General features: G+C 43.6%; 1 protein-coding gene across 3 annotated transcripts in view; it reads right to left on the minus strand.

Moving 5' to 3' along the window:
• Positions 1–24,610, minus strand: part of slc8a2b (solute carrier family 8 member 2b) — an 88,413-nt gene that overhangs the window by 43,271 nt on the left and 20,532 nt on the right. For 2 of the 3 annotated variants that reach the window (XM_069533834.1, XM_069533835.1), the window contains one exon: positions 13,162–13,190. The gene's annotated coding sequence lies outside the window, so the exon portion shown is untranslated. Of the gene's footprint in view, positions 1–13,161; positions 13,191–14,912; positions 14,934–24,610 lie in introns of those variants that run through there. The other variant, XM_069533836.1, reaches the window with a different exon arrangement.

The raw sequence follows: 24,610 nt of genomic DNA on the forward strand, positions 1-24,610 counted from the left end.
ATCACGTCTGGAAGAGAAGCACCAACTTTCAAACCTGCCCTGAATCCTAATCCCACATCGGAATGGACGCCTCTATGTATATGCAAATAGTTGCAGCAGAGATGAAGATGCGTCTGTGGCTGCGTCGTGAAAACTGAAAGAAGGAGCGAACTCTTCACGTTGTAGAGGTTTTCATTTACACACAGCAGAATATATATCTGTACTGGTCCACACACATACATGTACATGTGAGGTTACTATGCAGCAGTGAAGAACTTCGCACTTTAAAAACACAGCTGAGCTCTGGGTGTACTTTTCTTCTTCCGAGGCTGCAGCCAAAGGGCGGAGACCTGCAGAGAAATGAATTCTGCTCTCACAGTAACAGTCCTGTTTATAAAATGTACAGCGCAGGCGAAGCTGTGACTGTTTTTCATTTCTCTTTTTCTGACAAGCCCATTGGCTGAAGTCAGTCATTTGTTTCTGCTGCATCAGTCGCTGTGACCCTGCACTGACCCAGAGGTGAGACACGTCAACCCCGCTGCGTATCATGGACATCAAGTGATGAGAGTGAGCTGAGATACAGCGGAGATTTAAATGAAATCAACCGACAGCCATGTCCAACGTAACGATTCAGAACAGCAGCTCTCAAACCAACGGGCGACGTCACGGTGGATTGAAAGTAAACTACAGGAAATATACATTTCTCTCAGTAAAGCTTGAAAGATGAACTCAAAGATTGATTGAAACACCAAATATATAAAACATAATATATATATAGAGAGAGAGAGAATATAAATCCTACTTTAATGACGTCCCACATTGCAGCTGTTGCCCTGAACGCTCATTGGTCCAGAGATCAGACCTGCGCTCAAACTGAGCAACTTCAAAACAAAAATGTGTGTTTGTGTCGTCTCAAGGGAAAATTAAAAAAAGTCCACTCATCTAAAAAAAAATTGTGAATACGAATTAATGCAGATAATCAGAGTAAATGAAGCTGCATGAAGTCAAACACAGAGGCTGAGTTCAGCTCCGTGTTATTTTAACACACACACACACACACACACACACCTCCCCCCTGCAGAGCTGTGTTCTCTCAACTCCTCATTATAATTCACACACATCGATACTAATGCATAAAGCACAGACATGTTGTTGTGTGCGTCTGTATGATTTCATGAACTCTGCGTGTTTGTTTATTTGTCCACACGCCAACATTTGTTTAACGGCTCGTGTGCAAGTTGCAGAATCTTTTAACATCAGGTGACTCCTGCAGTCGAGTCTGAGGTTGGAGCCTCGGGTCCAATTTGCAGACAACTTCCTATCTATGTGCATTTTAAGCAGCGTCCCGGAGTCTCGCATAAATGTTATTTTTATTCCGAGCGTGTACGAGTTCTCTTTTCTCTCTGGAAGTTCTGAGGCTTTGTTAGTTGCTCTTCCTCAGAGGAAGCAACAGACGTCAGCTGGCTCAGTGGAGGCTTCTTATTTATTAAGTGTCGACTTAACCAGATGCTGCGGAGAAACTTTTTTTTTTTTTCACATAAAATTAATTTGTTTTGCAAATTTAATAAACCTTACTGGCCTGCAGAGAGCCGGGTCTGCTTTGTCTCATTTCCCCTGCGCTCACTCCACCATGTTGGTTTATAGCTGCAAACATCGTCTGGAGACAGAAACCGTTCATGTGTATCTTCTAAGAAAAATATGATGCTTCCGCCTGTCGAGTACTTTCCTCCGTTACTGATGCAGAACAATCCTGAGCCACTCAAACACTCCAGAGCCGTTTTACCTGTCAGAGTTAGAGCCGCTTACACTCTATCAGAGTGTTTGGTTGCAGTGTAGTGGAAAACCTCTTCCAGAGGGTCAGACAGGCGTCTGTTGTCTGATCTGTTTCTTTCCTATTTTTTTTAAATTGATAGTTTGACAGATGCCCCATCTGCTAACATGGAGGAAGCGTGGTTTATGATCAATACATCAGCCGGCCACCGGGGCGGCGATCAAGACACTTTGGCTTCAGTTTTGGGAGCTGATATGACAACCATCTTTATTTAAAATAAACTATTTACCAGGAAGTATATTTCATAAACACAGTTCTTTCACTTAAGTGGTGTTTTGGTTGAACCTGTGCTGCCTCTGGCTCCGTAGCTGCACCGCGGACACAAACGCTTCTCGATGGCTGATTCTCTGTGATGCACTAACGACCTGTACAGGAAGTTCCCTGCCTCTCGATCCAGTGTCAGCTGGGATTAGCTCCAGCCCCCTGCGGCCCTCAGAGGATAAACTCTATGGATGATGAGCATCAAACCCACGGCTGCAGAGATTTTACTCGATCGCCAGAAAGTATCAAAGAGATTAAACGTGTTGTGCTTGGATTTTTGTCTGTTTCTCATTAAGACGTGAAGAAAACCTGCAGCAACGTGCTGCTTTACACTTATACATGAATCAATTATCATTTCTAGTTGGGGTCTTGTGCAAAGCATCATATATTTATATAAATGTGAAGTTTGTAAATTGTAAAAATAGAACCACTGAATTAAAATCTGATAATGTTTGAGGTTTTCACATTATCTCTCTTCAGAGTCTTCATGTTCTACATCCCAGTGATTTGTAAAACCTTTGATATTCAAAATGTATTTTACAAATTGACTTCAGAAAACTTGAAAAGCGTTTTGTTATTTCCCCCTCGGCTTTGTTCCTGGAGACTAAAACACTAACGATCGTTTCATCTACATTCATTCTTCAAGCTGTTATTAATTATCAACGCTGCTTATTATGAGTAAAAAAAGAAGAAGAAGGCTGTGTCCGAAGTTCACTCAATACAAGCAGCTCATCACAACACAAACTGTTGTTGTTCATCACAATCCTGCGACGATGAAGAAGACCCTGAATCTGCTGCCTCACTCCCTCCCTCCCTCTCTCCCTCCCTCCCTCCGTCCCTCGCTCATCCAGGAAATACAATAAATCACAAGTTAGTCACGACTGTGAGGAGTAAAAGCGCCGCGGGCAAACTTCACGCTACGACAACTCCACTCAGCGCAGGATGATTGTGTAACCTGCATCAGGGGCCTCTCGGATTCTCTGTAAACAAACAGGGAACCTTTCTGCTCGGAGACTCGTTTCTTTTCCTGCATCCGAACACTGACTCGTTCTCTTCCTCATTTACTCCTAATTGTGCTCAACTTCAAATAGCCTCTTTCGTTTTCTCTGCTTAATTGTGCAGTGTTTATTTATTCAAGGGACATTTCTCCCTGTTTTCTCTCCTCATCATTCTCTCCTCTCTGCAGAACAATCACCCTCTATCCATCTCTCTCCTAATCATGTTCTACTTGTGTGTGTTTTGTTTGACCTCTTCTCTAAATACACTCTGTCCGCTGTCGCACTGATCTCCTTCTTTCTCTCTCATCATTCCTGCCTCTTGTCCTCTCACATCTATTTTCTTGTCAATCTGTTCCAGTGTCTGTATTTTCCAGCCTGACGTCTCACTGCTCAGGACAAATATCTAATTTCATCACGTTCACATTAGTATTGTTTCTTGAGGAGGATTTTCTTCCTCACTTGTGTTTTCTGTTATTTTCTGAGTCACCTGCTGATTTACAGAGAAAAGTTTTTACATCCTGGGAAAATGGGGATTGCAATTCTCCATTATTTTGGGGTCGGGGGCGGAGAGGTTTTGACATCTGCATGTCTTGAAATCACAAAATGATTTCCATCAAATACAAGTTAAAAACAACTCTGAATATCATTTTATAACCAGAAATGTTTCAAAAACTTAAACATACCAGTGACCCTGCAGATAATGTCCTCCTGCAGCAGCCACAGGTTCGATTCCGACCTAGAACTTTGCTTTTCAAAGTGAACTCCGTCCTATCAAATAAAGGCTTGGTTTCTAAATATGTGGTTTCATGAGGGAACCTTTAAGTTTTTGTTTTACTGTATATGATGAAACAGAAAGACATTTTCTCTCGTCTCTGTACATGAAAAAATAATTCAACCGCTGAGATCTATCACTGAAGCAGCAGCAGCCGCAGCAGGAGGAGCAGGAGGAGGAGGAGGAGGAAGAGGAGGAGGAGGAAGAGGAGGAAGATGACTGAGGACGCTGCAGGTACTCTCCTCCTGCCTCAGCTCTGCTCCCCGCACCTCACACAACCGCTCGGGGTCGAAGACAGAAACAAGATGAATCTTATTCCTCAGAGGGGGGGGGAAAGAGGGAGGAACGACTGGAAATGAAGGGAGGAAGAAGAGAGAGAGGATCTCATGTTGTATCTGGAGACTTGAGGATTGAATCGCAGGGTAACTCACAGCGACAACATAACAATACAGCGTTTCTCAGTAACCAATATACTGCAACACGATCATATAACGATATCTGTATCTGAAGAAAAACACCAAACACACATAAAGAGGTAAAGTGCAGGATTTATGTTGTTATTCACTGTTGGTGCCAGTTTCACACAGAAGAAACTTATCTTGTGTCTTCTCTAACTTTTCTGTGCAAAAGAGCCATAAACTGCAAATATAACTAAATACTGATGCTGACGAAGAGTCAATGAGTTGTTGAGGACTCGAGTTACTCGAGGAGCATCGGTTGATTGATGGATGAACACTTGTCGGCTGAAGGGTGTATTGATGACTGATCAATGAACAGATGGAAGGATTATAGATATAAATAGATTGATATAGATTATAGATGTAAATAGATATATAGATTATAGATATAAATAGATTGATATAGATTATAGATGTAAATAGATTGATATAGATTATAGATATAAATAGATTGATATAGATTATAGATATAAATAGATTGATATAGATTATAGATGTAAATAGATTGATATAGATTATAGATGTAAAATCAAGACTAGGAAGAAGTGGAACTCCTGCATGTTGCTCTGCACTTCTTCCATCTTTCTAAACAAAAGACAGAAAAAATAAAAATGGCTCTGCCTCCCGTCTCTGAACACAGACACACACACTCCTCCTGAATAATTTACAGGCGCTACTTCCTCTCCCACACTGATCTGTCCCCTCCTCTGCCTCTCTGCGGCCTGGTTGTACACATGCTGTGTGTGTTGAGTGGGCGATGTGCGTGGGCATGCACTGTGCGCGCTCTCTGTTTACCAGCAGTGTCTCTCAGAGCGGCTCCGACACACACTGAGACGACAGCGTTTTAACCTCCAAGTGGCTCAGCTCTGCAGAACGCCGCCCACTCCTGCTCAGGACTCCGAGCTGCCGGAAAAAAACACACCAGGACGGCTCTGAACCCGGAGCACACAGTCACATCCTGCAGGACGGGACACTTTGTGTCTCTGGTCCTCTACAATGTGTTCACATAAATACGACCCGGTACTGGAGCCACAGGAGTTTGAAGATTCGCTTCTATTTCTGTCTCATATAAAGTAAATATCTGTGTTTTGAACTGTTGATCGGCTCAAACAAGACTCCAACTTTTTTTTCCTGTTGAACAAAAATGAAACGATCGCTGCGATTTCATGCTCTTCACATGATTTGGAGCCAGAGTCTGTGGTGCAGTGGTATCAGGGTCCCGTCTATACGAATCTATCTTTTAGCCATAGTTGATATAAAATATGAAACAATAATATCTGGATTTAAAATAAATCGGGGGGTAGGGGAGTGGCTGAGGGATAGGAAGGATGAGAGAGGAAACTGGGGAACATCTTCCTTCTCTCTCTTCTTCAGTGGCTCTTTCTTTTCCTGCTTCTTCTCCTCTTCTCTGGTCCCTCAGCTCCAACACCTTCTTTCCTTCATCTTCCCAGCTGAGATCCTTGTTGGCTCCTTCAGATCCACGTCTTCTGCAGCAGCGCTCTCAGCAGCCACCTCTTTCTTGACAGCAGCGTTGAACGCAGCCATGGCATCGCTCAGTTCAGCCTGGTCATCGTGTTCACTCTCCTCCGTTCACAGTGTAACTCATACTTCACTGAAAATGATCTGATCCACAGGAACATCTGCTGCATCGCTCTTTAATCTAACCGCCTCACGCATGAACAACTGCGTGAAGAACGTAGAGTATCTCGACATGGCTGAGTGGAAACCGTTCACTCCACATGCAGCGGTAATCTGCTGAGGTTGTCGGGAATGTGGCGGCAGACGCTCGGGCGACCGCACTGGAAGAGCGACTGGGAGCGACGGAGGGTTGAGAACAATTTGTTCTCGGCAACATATTGGTGTGTAGCAGAGGTGGATGCATGGATCATCTGTGTCATATTAACACAGCACTTTAAATGAGATTAGAGAACGTGCAGCCCGCTGTGGTGCAGGGGAGTGGGAGGCACAATAACAAGTTGCTGACGCTGAATCCCTCGGCTGCTGAGCTGCATCCTGTCAGACTGGAGAGGGTTTTATCTCAGACCCATCTGATATCTCCATTAAAGAGAAAATGAAACGTATACTCATGAATTCTGGAGAACAGGCACAAGGCTGGAGTTTGGTTGTGGTTGTTAAAACGCCAGGGCGGATACTCCTGGGGTTACAGAGGGCATTATGGGAAATGTGTCAGTGATCAGAGTGGAATTAAATGAGACAAGAGGGAAAGACGTTTTTCTAAATGAGAAATTTAAAGTTATAATCCTCAAGAATTTCATTATATTAAACTATTCTGACAAACTTTTCTACTTTTCCTGCCAGTCACTGTATTTACATGTGATTATCCCAGAGTGTAGAGGCTCAAACTTTAAAACATGATGAATAAACAACATGAAAATGCAAAATACTTCTTAATATAATCTAAATATTCACACTCGCTGCACAATTATGCAAAGAACGAATTCATTTCCCTTCATTACGGACAACCTGGTGCTCTCCCTCACTGGAAAAACTGAACCTTCACAGCGAGCGAGTGGACGTGCTGACGGACACAAAGCTGAAACAAGTCGCAGAATCTTCTGCTGAATGTTTCATATGTGAAAGACAAACTGCAGAAAATGTTCCACAACCAATTTTACGAATGGAGTTCGCGTCTGAAAGGAGCTGGAGAGAAGAGAAGGAGCCTCCGTGGGCGAGTTCAGGGCAGATGTTAGCACGTTGGGTTGGATCCTGTTTGAACATCTGGAATCTGTATGATGTGAAAGATCCTGTACAAACACTGTGTCCTAAACAGCAGCTCCTCCTTCAACAGATCACAGTTTTCATTATATTTGACTCAAGCGTTCAACTGATGTCCATCCAGACAATAAGCTCCTCAATGACTTTGCCCTGCGCCTCCTGCTGAGAGGAGACCTCCGTGTTCAGACCAGCTCACAGTGGCAGGAAGTCGATGACTGACTTTGTGCTTCGTTGAAACAACACAGTGGATCCCCACGGTCCACAGGATAAAAACCAGCTGCTGTTCACTGTCCGACAGAGAAGCTGCTCAAACACTCTCTTTGTGAATCTGCTGATATTTTTGTTGCAGCCAAGAAGAAGCTCTACAAGTGAACAGAAAATCTCCTTTACATATTTTTACACATTCATTGAATCTCATCCACCTGCATCGCTCAGCGCGTCGCAGCAGCTTCGTGTGTTTGATGTTTGAATTCATCTTTACCAACGTGTGCAGCCACTTCAGTCCTGTACTTCTCCACAAAACTGACAAACACTCACTAACTATTTTAGCATTGAAAATAAATCCTGCGTCTTTTATTCCACGTCATTTAAATTCAATCAGTGAAGGTGAATCGTTATTTGTCACCAGTGGATTAAGTTCTGTTCACTTTCAGATTTTTAACGACCTGTCAATGAATAAACACATTATCATTACACATTGTTTTACGTCTGTTAAATGAACGGACCTCAGTGAGATGTGAAGAACACAAACACTGACACCATCGGTCTGACGTCTCACTCCAGTGAAACCAGACTGATGAGCTGCCTGGTGATGACGAAGGTTTAAACCTTTGACTTTAAATTAATTTCACTCTGTGCTTTTAAATCAGCTCCTCTACGTGTTTCTTAATGCATCATTATTAATGAAACAATTCAGCGACATGCTCCAGCTGTGCAGATTGAGCAGATGTTTTTCTTTCCATAATTTCCCCCGAGACGGCAGAAACGACGCGGTTGAGGTGCCTGAGTCGTAACGGTGATTTGTCATCTGTGTTTGTCTCCGAGCTCCACAGGCAGAGAAAGTGACGCGCTGAGTTTTTTTTGTTGCAGTGATTTCGTCAACCTTGAGTTTCCCGATGAACCGAATCATCAGCGATATACAGATTTTACTATGCTGTTGAATTTCCAGGGAAATAGTTTAGAACTGTTGTGTCATAAATCCACAGCTCAACTTACTTTACTTCCCGTGGAGATTCTAATTTCCTCTGCGTTTGTTTAATTAGCAGAGTTATGTAAATGCTCTATTATAAATAATTCTGGTTCATTTAATCTGCCTATCTACAGACACTGCAGCAATAACACTATCAAACACATGTGACAGATAATGATCAGGTTTTCTGTTTGCTTCACAATCAGAGTTTCAGCTTCATGTAAATCAAACCCGAGCTGGTTCTGTGACATAAAGAGAAACTCTGACTATTCTTAACTTCCACTTGGTTCTGTTTGAACGTCTCAAACGATGTGACGCTGCCTCCTGAGGTTTTGTTGCTGCTCTTAGAAAATAAATCAGCGTCTTATTAAAATCTGAGCGTGTGCAGACGGAGACAGGAAGAAGCTTGTCTCTTCTCCGTCAGAGCTGCGTTCAGATTAGAGCAGGCATGGCTGGGTTCCATAATGATTTAATAATAATAATATGTTGTGAAGCATGAAGCTTCTAAGTGACATCCCATAATCCCTCTCTGCTGCATTTGGTTGTATCACCATGTGTGTGTGTGTGAGTCACATGTTTTATGATGGATGCTTTAATTCAGTGTTTTGTTACGACGACTCGTTTTTCTTTAGGACACACTTTCATCATCAGAACATTATTTCTGTATTTGATCTGATGTGAATCTTTTTAAACACTTCAGTTTCCTCATCTTCATCCTTATTACTGTGGGATGGAGGGATGGAGGGATGGAGGGAGGAGAAGAGAGTCTGGGTGTGGGCTGACAAACCTGCACTGCAGAGAGGAATCTGTGGTGAGGAGGGATTCAGAAAATCAAAGTGGAGAAAGAGAGTGAAAGAAAAAAGCTGCAGGGGGGAGGGAGAGAGAGAGGGAGAGAGAGAGAGAGAGAGAACGCAGGAGGGAGTGGAGGGAGGAATGAGAGAGAGAGAGAAAGAAAGAGTCGAAGAAAGAAGTGCCAAAGGGGAGGAGGGCTGGACGATGCGAGTGTGGGGAAAAAAGAGGGAGGGAAGAAAGAGAGAGAGAGAGGGATGGATGGATGAGAAAGAGAGATGGGCGGCAGGAAGAAGGGAAGACGCCAGAGGAGGAGAGATTAACAGAGAGAGAGAGAGAGAGAAGGAGGTGTTCTTCAGCCTTTTGACTCTGTATGATTTTCACACACCAGTGGACAGAAAACTTTCATAACTACATTCAGCAGAGTTCAGGTTTGTCTCCTGTGAGACGGAGAAGCTGCAGAACGCATCGATTCCACTTTTTCTTTATTCTCCACCTGCTGCTGTCGTTCTTCACTCGGGTCGCAGGTCGCAGGAGTCGACTCGTGCACAGAGACGGAATCGAGCAAATCTCTCGGTCAACACAGCGACGGCCTTTACTGCAAACTCCTCCCCTGCGGTGAGCGGCCAATCAAATACCGAGGTCTCGCTCTGGGGGGACATTTCTTATAGAGGACGCCGTGACCAGGAAGTCAACATGAGGAGCGAACAGCCTCCGTACGAGGAAGAAGAAACAGTTAGAGCCTGGACAAAAAGATCCAGAAGAAAAGTTTCCAGGGAGGAAAAGAGGTGAAGGAGAAAGAACGAAGAAGAAAAGAAGGACGGAGAGCAAAACTAAAGAAAGACAGTGTGTGTGTGGTTCAGGTATTGCTCATGTTGTGGGGACCTACAACTGTAGTTACTGTCTCATTATAGGAGACTCGGTCCTCATAAGGTCAGGGTTAGGTTAAAGTTAGCCTATGCTTAAGGTTGGGCTGAGGTAAGGTTAAGTTAAGTTTAGGTAAAATTGGGTTAAACTAAGACTGTGGTAGATTTAGGTTGAGCTAAAGTCGGAGGAAGATTAGATTAGGTCGGTTTAAGGTTGAGTTTAGTTAGTCGCTGTTAGATTAAATTAAATTTGGGTTAATATGTGGTTAAGATTTGATTTGGTATAAAGCAGCACACACACACACCTTTAACTCCCTAGTGTCTCCGCTCAGACAGCCAATTACAGCCCACCCACCACTGTATCCAGGCAGAAGTCATTAGAGACGACACACAGCGGGCGCAGCACTAACTTCACCTTTTATAGACACCAGATTATTCCCATCACACCCTGAGCGGCTGCGCTCAGCGGGGCACCGACTAACGCGCTACACGCCGCTGATGTGCGCCTCATTTACCAGCTCAGGACTCGATGAACCCGATCAAATATTCTCCTACGAGACAATGAAGCATCCAAAAGTCATTATACCCTCGAGTGAGTCACCGGATGAAAGAGTCAGCTTTCAATTCTTCAATCAAACTTTGAAAATCGCTTAAAGTCTGCACACGTTTCAACAAAGAGGTTTATTCTAACACAATTGTGTTTATTGAATTGGTTTAATTGAAATGTTTGATTCATGACACACCATCACATCTGAGGCATCTCATTCATGACCACAGACTAAAGATGTAAAAATGAAATTCAGCCACATAATCTCAATGGCACGCTAGTGCAGGAGAGTTATCATTATTAATAGTGAACACATGGTGCAGCTTGTGTTGTTCTACTTTGTTTGGTTGACAAACCACCGCACCGACCGGAGCACGCAGAGTAAAGAGAAGTTTCTATCCAGAGACGTCAAAGTGCCTCATTCTGCGATACAGAAAAATATTTATTATTTTAGAAGCAATGAATTCACAGCAGAGTAATAAAAGTAAAGGTAAACAATCTTTTGATTCTACTTATTGTAAATATAATATTACTTTTTTAACCATCATTTACATTGTTGTATTTCTAACTGCATGTTAACGTCACCCGCCCCCCCCCCAAAGTTAATGGGTGTATTTTTATCAATATGTAAAAAAAATGGTGAATTATTTCTCTGTTATTAATCTTGAAAAGACAGAAATCCTGTGTGACTTATGGATCCTACGTCTCTTTCACACACTGGAGGGACGCCGGCTCGTTCTAACAGAGAATTATTGATTATGCCTCCATCATTTTCCCGCTGTGAAAGTTGTGCGTCAGGCTGTGTTGTTCAGAGAACGTGGTGAAAACACGCAGGTTGAGAGGTGGTGATGAAATAGTGATATGGTTTTTTGTCCGGGGAGAAAACAAGGTTACGAGGCTCAATGATTTGTATTCTACAAACAAGGCGACTGTGAGAGAAGAGAAATATCACGGCCTCTGGCAAACGATGCTCCGGTTATTATAGGACGACCTGAGAGCGCCCAGAGAAACACAAACACTGTGTGTGGAGGTTTATTTCTACCTTGCTGTTTTTGAATCAGCTGATTTGAACCTTCAGGCATATGTGAATTAGTTTTTATATTTATTATATATTATATTTATCAACAAAGCAGAAAAGACCGTCTCATTTCAAGGACTCCACAGAATGAGGCTTTCCCTCCTCGAGAATTCATTGTGCCGGGCTATTTTATTCATAAAGCACCTTTCATAGACATTCATAGATTCAAGGCGCTGTGCAGAGGCAGTGCTTCGAGCAAGAGAAGACCTCCAATGCTTTGGTTTCAGGATTCACCTCCACAGAACAGCTAACGGTAAACACAAGCGTTAAAACGTTCTAGTCCACCTGCAGCTCGACCCAGAAATCCTCTGCAGAACATTTTGGCTTGAACTATGAATCGGGACACAGCTTCTGGCTCTAAATGACGTCACAACCACGAGATATTTCAGGGGCAGGCGGGTCGTCCACCCGCATTCAACTGAGACATAAACTATGATAGAAAGGAAAAACATTGTTATTTTATGGGACTTCTCAGTTTTCATCTGTTCCTCCTTCATGTGGCTGATGATAAGAGAGGAGTTTAATTTACCGTGACTAACTAACACACCTCTCTCACACACAGATATTTGCACTAAATGAGTTACGTTCTCACCCTGAGATAATAAAGTGCAATAAAATGTGATGGAATGAAACAATGGGAGTAATAAAGTGTAAATAAAGAGGAGGAGGTTGTTCACAAATTCACGCTGGCATCAAAACGACTTGTTTCACACCGAAGAGACGGAGATGAAGAAATAACAGGAATATTCATCATCATGACTGTGTTTTTATAAAAACATCATCAGCTGATCTCATCTCATGACGTTATTACAAGTTCATCCGAAATGATAAAACTTAATGTGTGACCCGTGGAGACGGAGCCGTCAGAGACAAGGGAGGAGGAGGAGGTTTAACCTGAACAAAGCTCTTCTCACTCTACTGCAGCCACCCTCTGATGTAACGCAGCAAACCTGAGAGGACGCTTCCGGAATCAACGTGTGCAGAGTGAAACCTGCAAATGACCTCACTCAACTGAAATAAGCTCGAAGGCTGACGACAAAAACATCCAGTGAGAAAATCAAGAATCAGAGCGATGATGTGAGAAGAAGAAGAAACAGAAAGAAGAGAAGAAGAAACAGAAAGATGGAAAGACAGAAAGAGAGTAAACCTGGAGGTGGTGGTCTGTTTGTCACCGGCAACAAGTCCCTGTTCCCTCGTTACACACTGCAGCATTACACACACACGCACACACACACAGTCCTAAAGTCTCAAAATGTCCTCACAAGCATAGACAGACATGAACACACACTTCAAATGTAAGTCACTACAGTTAAGTCACAGCCGTCGATTAATATGTGAAGTGTTAACAGTTGTTTGAACCACACACACAGACACACACACACACATACACACACACACACACACACACACACACACAGTCCTTGGCCGTGGATAACAGCAGTGAGATGTTTAATATTCAGAGAGAGGGGCGAACGAGAGGAGAGAGTGAGCGAGCTGGCTTCAGTAACAAAGCAGCCTCTTCCCGACTGTGTGTGTGTGTGTGTGTGTGTGTGTGTGTGTGTGTGTCTTTGTGTGTGTGTGTGTGTCTCTGTGAAACATTTGTTCATGCATAAACCAACTGCTCATTACAAGCGTCCCTCCACAGACACGTACTCACCCGAGCCAAACTCATGGGGTTGTGAGGACCTGAAACAGAAAATGAGATTCAGTCAGTTTAAAAGTGCAAACAGAGAAAAGTACACTTCATTTATCAAACAGAGAAATGTGATACAACCTATGTTTAATTCAGACACAAACAAACAGACCAAACTGTAGAATGGCAAAACATCACTTGCTACAAATACTAGAGTCAAACCTTCAGTGAAGGTGAAACAGACACACACTCACATTCGTGTGCACACACGTGTTTCCTTGGTGATCAGTCTGTCACATGTGCAGTTTCCTTTCAATACGAAATCAATGTCTCTTCAGAGTTAATGTCCGGAACCACTCGACCAAAACTACATCACCTCAGATCAATGAGGAGCCGCTTTGATTTTACCGATCAGCTGCAAGAGGCGAGGAGATCCAGTGTTTCTGCTCCCAACAACTCTGAGGTCTGAGTGTGTGTGTTTCTGTTTGTGTCAGTGTGTGTCTGTGTACATGTGTGTGTCTGTGTGTGTACCTGTGACTGCAAGTCATGTAGTGTGAACTGCACACGGATCTGTTGTGTCGTTCTAAACTTAAACTAAAAAGTTCATGTGCTTTTAACTTTATTTAAAAAAGGTGAAACTAAAGAGTTTATCATAAGATGTGCTCAGAAATATGTTGATGAGAACTCGGCGTGTGTGTGTGTGTGTGTGTTTGTGTGTTTGTGTGTGTGTGTCTGCAGATTGTTGAGCTGAAGACGATGACCTGAAGTTTCCTGTCATGATAAATTCTGCGTGCGGACCGTCTGAGTTTCTGGTTTAAAGACGACAGGTTGGAGGCAGATTCAAGGCTGAGCCTTAACGAGAAGCGTTTTCTCTCTCCCTGGGACTCATTTCAACATATTACCACTCTTGTCACTCAGGGGGAGAGAAATGTGTGAGTTAAAGACTCTCTACAAACTGTAGTGATCTGAAGACAATGATCACTGCAGGTTTATTCAGGGTCACAACAACGGTGAACTAATGCTCAGTGTTCGGTTTTAAAATCCAAGTCAAACTTAACATTAAAGCTCAAACACGTAAATGATTTTCATCTGATGGGACATTTCCCAGCTGTGGCCCAGTAACGCAGCACTTTGAACAAGTTCACCTTATTGTCTCAAACACATCACAGACCAGTGTCCCAGAGTTTCGAAGGGATTCTCTCGCGGCGCTCTAACAAAAACACCTTAACGAGGCAATCGCTGAGGATTCACTGTGACCTCCGATCACCAAAATCAAATCAGTTCATCCTTGAGTCCGTCTGAACGTTTGTTCCAACTTTAGAGAAATTCCCTCAAGGTGTTCTTGAGATTTTCTAGTTGTCGGCGCAGGAGCATGAAAGATGCAGCCCGAGCAGCAGAATGATTCTCATGTTTCTAAATAAGATGAAGATGGAATTCGCACTAAGCTGCTCGGTGAACATGTTTCTGTCTCTGTCCTCAGAGTCTGAGCACGATGTGATCCTCCTCCCACAGAGAAGAATTCATTCAAATCAAACAACTGTGACATTTCCAGACGAGATATGTGACCGAGAGCAAACATTACACCAACAATATTCCAACAAGCTCCGCTGCTCCGACTAATTATCTCCTCTCTGTGTCTTCTCTGGAAATATCAGCTTAATTAGCTGTTGAATGAATAACTCAGCTCGTCAGTTTACGAGCTGCGTCTGGATTCTGATTGGACGACAGCTTGTCACACTTCCTTATTAACTCTACCTCCGCATCCATATATTCACCTTTTGGCCGGAGAACGTCAGTGCAGCGGATAATTGAGAATTCTGCACCGGCTGGAAATCCGCCCACTGCATCAGAGGTCAAACCACTCGTTAGGAGAATATTGTCATTTTTCATTTCCAGGACGTTGTTGACGGCGCCCACTCAGGCCCCGAGTCGCAGAAAGACAGATAAGAGGGAGAGAGTCGCTCGTTTCTCAGCCGTCGCTCACTGAGGAGCAGAGTCTGCTGCAGCGCCGGCTCGTCGTCAGTCTGAGTTCAGAGGTTCCAGTGTGTTCGTCACCAGCTCTCCACCACAGAGGATAACCACAGCTCAACACTCTCGTCTGAAGAGGGATTACGTTGTGTTTTAGTGGTTACTCGTCCTTTTTAAAAAGCAGCCACACGTCCATTATGAGCTCAGAACACCAGAGCTTTTCAATTCCAACATCAACAACCACAACCAGCGCAATTTACAAGATTCTGGCTGAGGTCATCGGCTGCATCAGCTCGTTCACTGTTCAGAGGCTCAGGGTGGATTTGCTGAATATCGCCACAGAGGCACTGGATGCTTTCACACTGACCTGGTTTCATTTGGACCTTTTGACTTTAGTCAGAACCAAAATATCAGGTGGGAAAGATTCCTCTGACCACGGTCCGGACCAACGGGGGAAAATTCAGAGGTGGTCTGGGTGCAGATCAAACTGAACATGGAAACACTTTTTGTGGATAGTTGGGACGAGGGCGGGGCAATAAAACTTGTAATCGTAATTTTCATAAATAACAATATAACACAAGTTCAATATAAATAGATTTAATGCTTTTGCATCTGCCCAATAAAACGACGACTTTCACTCAAGAAACTGAAACAATTATTGATTATCAACATTGACAGAACAGAACATTTTTATCTTGATTAAATTTGTGGATTTATCTTCTTTTAACTAGTTTGGACTTTCTGACCAATCACAGGAAGCAGAGACCGCATTAAACACCAGAAGAAGAAAAAGAAGAGGAAGCAGCTGCAGTCTTCAACTCTTTTTATCAGGTTCAGGTTTTCATGGACAATGTTTTCCCGTATTACTTAACCTGATATATGTTTTCACCCCCCCCCCCCCCCCCGCTCTTTATTCATTAGCGTGGTCTTTCAGTTTGAGAGCAGAACCTATTGATTTCACGTTCAGATTTTGTGAAGCTCTCACTCTAACCCCTGCACTCGCACTCCACGTTTGTGCTTCACCTCTTTGAGAGTCCCGTACGGACGGTTACTCGAACTGGGTTCATGAATCTTAACAGACTTGTTGCACAGTCAGATCCAGGAGCAGACGTTTGAGCTCAATCGGAACAAATTAAAGCACAAACGGCAGCTATGTGAGTGTTGAAGACTCAGCATTCCAAAATAGGAATCCATAAACCTAAAGGATTCAGCTGAATCTGACACATCGCACTGAAGCTGTTCCCAGCGTCTGACAACATGAGGTGGCAGCTCATTTGTCTCCGAGCTTTAGCCTCACAGTGAAGTGAGATCTGGTACGAGCGTGTTCTTCCCGCAGCATCATTAACCGGCAGCAGGACACAGTCACTCAGACTGAACCAGAGCCGTGCTTATTCTTTCTTCTGCTCCAGATAAACCCAGGCAGCTCTCACGCTGCTGTCAGGGATTCTCTCTGATGTCTGGCGTCTAAACACTAAAGACAAAGACGTTTGTGCAAAGTGCAAAATGAGAAAAACACACAAGAGAGAACAGAGACAATATCCTTCATCTGTTCACAGGCCACAGATTGTCGACTGCTCCAGTCCCATATTTGACACGTTTCCTCTGGTGGTACGTTTTGTGGATTCACGTACAAAACACAACAACGTCATGTAGGTCGAACAAAGTATGAATAAGAGATTCTTTTAAAAATAAGAAACTAAATCCTGCCGGGTTTGATGCTGGGTTCAGGAGGGACATGGGGCTTGGTCACCGTCAGTTCTGATGGTTTGTTTAGATTTCTTTAGTGTTGTATGAGTTAAACAGGTCGTCAGAAGTCTGGAACATACTTAATGCACGGGAGGTGTTTTCTGAACATCAGTGCACGGAAACCTTTTCAAATATTAACAACCTGAATTCTAAGTGCAGGCTCAGTTTCACATCTGCTCAACTAAACAGTCCGTCACATCATGAATCTATTCAAACGTGACTACGGTCAACAAAAGAAATCAAATTGTAATTTTCATCGGGTCATTCATCACACAGAGAGGAGACTCTTCATCACACGGTCAGGTACATTTAACATCCCGACTCTCTCGCTCACAGACACTGACGGACTCTTTCCAGTCGCAGCACACGGATGCTTTGGCAATGTAAGCTGAGGACGCTGGTAACTAACGGCAACAGATGCCCCTAATTCTTAATTACCGCCTGCGACAGACACAAAACACAAACAATAAATCCGTTAATTTGATCTCAGAACAGAATATTAAACCAGACGAGCTTTTCTCTGCTGTCGTTGCCTCTTGTCACAAACATGGAAATGTACGTAATGAGCCTTTAATGCCGACACAGACAACATCAGGACGCTGCGTGTGTCTGATGTTGGAGTGTCTCCGGGACGAGGGCAGAAACATGCAGGTCACATATTGACTCTAACTGTGGATTAACATTGATTTTATGAGACAGGACCTGAGGAGGGCGTGCAGACCTGTTAGCAATATCATGTATTTTAATTAACTACAGTGAGAGTCAGCATCGATTCACCTGATGCTTCCCGCTCTCTGCTCACTGTGCGTTTAAATTCTAATTCAAAATCAAAGAGCAGAGACGAGGCTGATTTACATATAGATGAGATTATTATTAACAAACAGACTCAACATGATCTAAATAAATTGGAAAGGATCTGCCAGTAATACATGAAACACACGTCAGTATATACCACACAGGTACTTGATGTTATATTCTCCTGCAGCAGCCACATGTTTTATTCACAATGTCAAGGAGAAGCACTACACTACCCACAATCCTCAGGTGTTAACAGCAATATCAGTGATTATAAAGATGGAGTGACACCTCAACCTTGTTTACAATCTATGATTCAGGCCATGTTTATTAAAATCAAATATATGTTATTTAAATCAAAGCCTCTTTGTCGCCCCCTGGTGGCTCGCTTGAGTACAGCTCATAAATCCCTCCTCCTCCTTGTTAGTGGATGGGACAAACTGCACTTCTTCTCTGAGATTATTTATTTTTTGTTCAAAATGTTAATCTTTGTCATAAGTTTGGCTTGAATTAGTTATTTGACACTTAATTAACGAGGTGAAATGTCATGATTGACAGCTGAGCCTGACTCGTGATTGGTCCAGCACACGTGTGGGCGGGAGCTTGATATTTGGCTCCAAATGAGGTCAGAAGTGAAAGTGATGGCCGCGTCTGTAATCGAGGTATTTTAGCTTCATTGTCGTGCAGTCGTACGGGAAGTGAAGAAGCGTCGTCCATATTTATTACAAGGAGGATGAATCAGTCAATGATTCAGAGCCAGAATTTGTCTCCAGCTGCTTCACGGAGCCGAAACAGTCAAGAGATCGATACTGTGATGGAAACATCTGCTTTGTGTCTTTGGGGCTGAAGCTTGGAGCGGCACAGTCCTGCCAGCAGGATGGAGGCAGAAGAGTTGATGGAAAAAGATGATGGAGTTCATATGAAAGTGAGTTTTTAATATGGTGGACATCCACATTTTGAAATGGAGCTCTTACATTTTTAAAAATGATATAATTGAAAATGAGAAAAATCGTCAGAACTGTGACCTGAACCTAAATTACACTTCAGTGTTCGCCGCTCTAAATTATTGAGCGTTCAGGATAATGTCTATCAGCATCTTTAATCATCTGCGGCTCCCGTCACCTGAATTCCACTTATAATAACTGCAGCAGATGAAATAACATTTACTTCTTAGCCTCTGACCTCTGGGTCCAAACTATCTGCGACAGCCGGCGACAGCAGCAGCTTCTTTTGAATGCAGCCATAATTCTGACCTTCATGCCGAAGCAGACGGCAGCAGCGAGATGAAAAGACACGAGAATGAAGGAATGAAAGCGAGATCACGAGAACTGAAATAATACGGCAGCGACGGAACGCAGCAGCAGCTGAATTAATAATCACAAAGGCCCTCGTGAGTCACAGTGATGGACAGAGAGACGAGGGGAGCGAGGGACGGCTGGTAAAAGGAACAAACAGCGGTAATAAATCTTTCAGCTTGTAAATGAGACACAAAACACAGACTCTCTGGAGAAATGGCGTGTAACATTACACGAGGAGGGGAGACGGCGAGCGAGCGAGGGAGGGAAGAGACAGAAAATAAATGAAACGAAGGTTGATGAAGAAAGGGAGTGAAAACACAAAGTAGACGAGAACAGGGAGAGATTCATTTTGAGAACAGAGGAAACGCTGGGAGATGACGAGACAGAAAATAAGCCTTTGTGAAAGTGAAGTAAATAAACGTATTAAATTACGTTATTAATGAACGAGGTGAGACGATGGTGAGTCACTGATGAATATGACGATATACAAACTGTATCTGACGCCACTATTAACTGATAACTTCACATTAAAAGGATTCAACCGGTGAAACACTACGAAACATTATCGAAACAATAATAATATGTTGTACCTGCAGTTAGAGTCCAAAGAACAGGAAATGATCACATAATAAATCTTCACACTGAAGATGCTGAGTCCATGTTCACGGTTCTGCTGGATGTTGTTGAGATCATTGACCCGACCAGGGTGAGCAACGCCTCTGCAGGGATTAGCACAGTATAGATAACGGACGGACGACCCGCTCTACCACCTGAGACACAGCTGCCCCCCGCTGACACGAACACTTTAACACTAGAAGACAGACGACGATGAAAGTCTTGAAGAAAACCAAAACATATTCAGAAGCAAATCTGGCAAATCAGTTCCTGAACTTCCTTCACGTCACAAGTCACCGTTTCCTCTCAACTGCCAAAGTAAACAGAAGTGTGTGTGTGTGTGTGTGTGTGTGTGTGTGTGTGTGTGTGTGTGTGTGTGTAGTCCAGCTGGTCTCTCAGCGTGTGTCGTGTTCATCAGGATGTTGTACCTCCACACAACACTCACCTTCCCACTTACAGGTCACAGCACACACACGCACACACACACACACACACACACACACACACACACACACACACACACACACAGGTCACGCCAGACCAGAGGCTGTGTGTGTGTGTGTGTGTGTGTGTGTGTGTGTGTGTGTGTGTGTGTGCTGCTGAAGTGCCTCTGAGCAGGACAACATGATGATGGAGGTGGCTGTGGATCAACAGTGGCCTTGCTGGGAAAATAAAACTAAACTGGATCTCATGCGTGAGCGTCTGTCCAGGGCCGGAGCGGTTCTGAACAAATGTGACATGAGATGCAGCAGGAGCAGAAACACCAGAGGGAATTTTAATATCAGGTGTTTCTGCATTCATCTTATAAAGTCAAGCAAATCTAAGTCTGTGGAAAGTCGAGTCTGACGGATTCATCAGCCAATAAAAACCAATAAGATCGTGTCACAGACGTATCCATAGTTTGTATGTTTGCCATAATGAAAAATGTATTTTACAGAATAAACAAAGCCGAACTTCTGTGTGTTAATGTTCAAATTTACATTAAACATATTTCCATTATTATTTATAAGTAAAGTTTACTGTTGAATTGTAAAATATCATTTATTTGTCTGAACATCTTAGAGTCGATCAAGTCTTTATGCCTATTCCTCTTAATTTGAATGAACATTAACATTTTATACCAGTTTTGGAAAAGCAAACGATAATGAACTGGAACGACACTGAATGTTTTAAAATTAAATCAAATATTAACAACAACAATGAAAACATAACCATGAATGAATGAATGAATAAGTTAAAGCTCAGGTTGGTAATCGTGGAAAAACGAGCGAGAGCAGGCTACGCTTGTCTTCTTGAGCGATGACCATGAAGGATTTAAAGTGTTTCAGAAAACGAACCTTTAAAAAGACAGAAATCAGAGAACCTCCGCTGAGATCGTTTATTTCTACTCTCAGAATCTTAATAACGTTTTTCCAACACGACAGGTGAAGGTGAGTCGGGTCGCTTGAACTGAGCTGCAGGGTTTTATGAATAATCAACTTCGATTCATCTGTTTAAAATGCAACTTCACTTCAGGCTTAACATGACTCAGCTGCACGCCTCTTAACGGTGGAGCTGAAAATGGCTGATTCATGCAGCACAGCAGAAGCGGTGCGTGTTTTAACCGTGTGACTGGCGAGCAGACAACCGCCTCAGCAGCGTGTCACCTCTTCAGCCTCCAACCGTCTGCTCATCGCCACAGCAACAGCACAGGGGAGGATGTAGCGTGATGCAACACATGTTGCTCAGGTGTTCGCAGCACACGCTCCATGGTGACGCTGTTACATGCAGATCCACTCGATTTGTCTCAGTGATGCAAGTGGAAGACGCCGCAGCTGCAGACTGACGCAGGGTTTAAAAAGCAAACGTGTGGTTTCTGTTTCCTCAGGAACAAGCAGCTGCTGATCGGAGCGCGGCCACTCGCTGAGGAACAATGGATCCAAAACTGCTGCGACGTTTAAAGAAAGAGAAAAACACAACTCAAATACTAGTCAGATGAAAACCTCTTGAATATTTGGCCCTGAGACTCTGAGACTCTGTGACCCTGAGACTCTGAGACCGTGAGACTCTGAGACCCTGAGACCCTGAGACCCTGAGACCCTGAGACTCTGAGACCCTGAGACTCTGAGCTGGAAGCTGAATAATCACGACTCTCGTCCCTCAACAGAAAACAATCCACCGTGAGAGAAGAAAGATCAGGTGTGAGAGACCTGCAGGTAATTTGAATATTTCAATCTCATATTTCTCTCGTTACAGAAAGTTCTCCAAATATTCCTGGAGTCAAACCAAAGTCATTTCACGTCCCGTCCTTCTAGAGTTTCACTGAAACCTGTTTGTACAAAATCCTGCTGACAAACAAAACAGTGTTTGAACCGTGAGAAAGCAAACCTCTTAAAGTCCTGTTAGAAACTTTAATCAGAACAAACGAGCTCCGTGCTGCAGCCGAAACCGAGCTCCATTAGAGAACCAGAAAAGAAGCAATGACTCAGTTCACAACCTGGAGAACAAACCTTCAAGAATTTCAACAATATACGAGAATAAGAATGAGACAGAGAGCAGCAGCTGCTTACTGCTGCAGCTTCATCACACTGATCAGGCTCCGTCATCACAACAATAAGAAATCCATCTTATCCATCACACATAAGAGCGACTGTTAACCTGGGACAGAGTCAGGTTCCGTTTACAGACGCACACGAACGTCGTCTGATACTCGGAGACCGAACAAACAACAGGTTTTGTTTATTGAGCCTTTAAATGCTGTTAAGTCTTTGAACAACTTCATCTCCACGTGATCTCTGGTTCCTCTTAGAACCTCGATGTTATGTAAAGAACCCGAGATCCCAGCACACGTGTCGTTAACGGAGACGTTGCACTGCATTGCCTCGTGGGAGTTTGTACGTGTGTGTGTGTGTGTGTTACTGTTGTGATTCCAGCAGGTTATCAGCTGGTCGTCATGATGATGATCAGTACATTAACAAAGCCTCCAGCAGAAACCGAACGACGCCAGCACCACAGTGACGTGGCGTCAGGGAAGATCCGGCAGTTGCAGACATAGACATGAATATTTTAATACGCAGCACATACTGTTATATAAGAAGCTCGAGACCTGAAGTCACGCTGCAAAGACACAGAGCAAAGACTGAACGTTCAGATCGAAGTTTAAACGTTTGGTAGAAACAAAGGGGGCGCCATCTTAGAACACTCTTCATACATGCTTCCTGTCTTTCTCTTTGTCCCCTCTCTCCTCCTCTTCCTCTCCTCTCTCCTCCTCTTCCTCTCCTCCTCTACAGATGGTCCACTGCATAAAGCAGAGCGGGTTGAGCCAAACGACTTGGCGGCGCCCGCCACAAAAGAGCAAGTGGAGTGGTAGAATGACCACACAGAGGCCTTCAGTGCAGAGTGAATGCAGAGAGGGATGCGTTAACGGCTGGATGACAACAAAGTGAGATGAGACGTGGAGAAGAAGTGGAGCACAAGAGAAACAGTGGTGGGGGGGTCACGTGTCTGATTTCCTCCTGTCAGAGTCTTGTCACGTCCTGAACCTGAACCCAAAATGTCTCTGCCTCTTCCCACCGGCTCCTCATCCATCACAGCTGCTGCAGCTCCAACAGCAGCACTTAGATCTCAGGTTCATTTAACCATTTTCATGATGTTCCCCCTTCATCAAGCCAAATGCCCCAACCGGCACTTAGCTCACATTAAGCCGTGAATCGTCCTCACAGCCGCAGCGGACGGACGTTTCGCTCCGACGCTCAGAGAAAAGCGTTGACAGCTCAGGATTTTCTGCTGGTCCTGGAGAACGAGGCACAAATGTGCACATAAACAGAATAATCACCCGTTTATGGAACGGAGGCCGTCAGACGGGCGCAGCGATGAGGGGCGGAGACGGCGAGGGGATGACTGTAACGACAGACTGACAGATAGATAGAACACATTCACTCAGATTGGGAGACCTTGGCAGTAAGTGGATAGAGATGAAGAAAGGGTTTCAATGTGAGAATGAACATTTAACAACACAGCGGCTGCTGGTTGTTGTTTTCAGACAGAAAATAATCTAATTAGAGAGTTTCTGAAGGATCGCCTGCACCTTCGGGGCGTCACTGACAAAATGAGAGCGTTTTAAAAACTGGACCAAAGGCGTTTTTTTTGTTCTGCTTCATTACATCAGTACAAACACACTCAGCTTTGTTTCCTCCAACAAGCTGTTCACCTCAGTCCGTCTGTTTACGCAAAAACCTCAGAACAGATTTGAACCTGGAGGACGGATGGGACGTGGGCCGAGACAGAACACTTTCAGTGTTGGTGCAGATCCAGTAAAAGTTTTATTACTTTCTTTAAATGTTAAAGAAGAGTGAAAATCAGCTGCTGTAACGTCACGGCTGAGATGAGACTTGGGTTGTGCGACAGAAACGCCTACAGGAGCGGAACAGGAAGTTGCTGAAGGGACCACATATCCCATCTGACCCCAGAACTACAGGAAGAGCTGGAACTCAGAGAGAGGGGTGTCTGGAGTATTCTACTGAGCCGGCTGCCTTTCTCATTTTATTTCTCACATTGATATTGATATCACGGACTGTAATTTCATACCTGTATGATCCGAGTGCAGGTTGTGGAAGAAAGAGTCTGAGTGGGAGTATTTTAAAATAATGAGCTGCAGCCGCCTCACAAACCTCATCACACTGTAATAGAGGTTCGTCTGGGGGCTGATGGGAAATGAAATTTTGCATATAAAGAAATATTAACTTCTGCTGCCCTCACTTTGAAACGCAGAATAATAATAAAATCTCATAGAATCTATATTTCATCAAGTTCATCGTGAATAAAAAACGAATATAACCATGAAACCTGTTGCATTTAAGACTCAACGTTATTTAAGTTTACAGTCATGAGATAAGACGGACATTAATGACCTATGATTATTATCACTCACTATTAACAGATGGATCTATAAAGTCGAATGACAGAAATAAAATATACTAGAGAATGACTAACGCTCAGTCGTCCTGTGAGGCGACGAAGAGGTCGAACAACATCTGTGATTTGATTTAACAGAGCTGCAGACACTCAATAAT

Source organism: Paralichthys olivaceus, chromosome 11, assembly GCF_024713975.1.
Source record: "Paralichthys olivaceus isolate ysfri-2021 chromosome 11, ASM2471397v2, whole genome shotgun sequence".
NCBI classification, from domain to species: Eukaryota; Metazoa; Chordata; class Actinopteri; order Pleuronectiformes; family Paralichthyidae; genus Paralichthys; species Paralichthys olivaceus.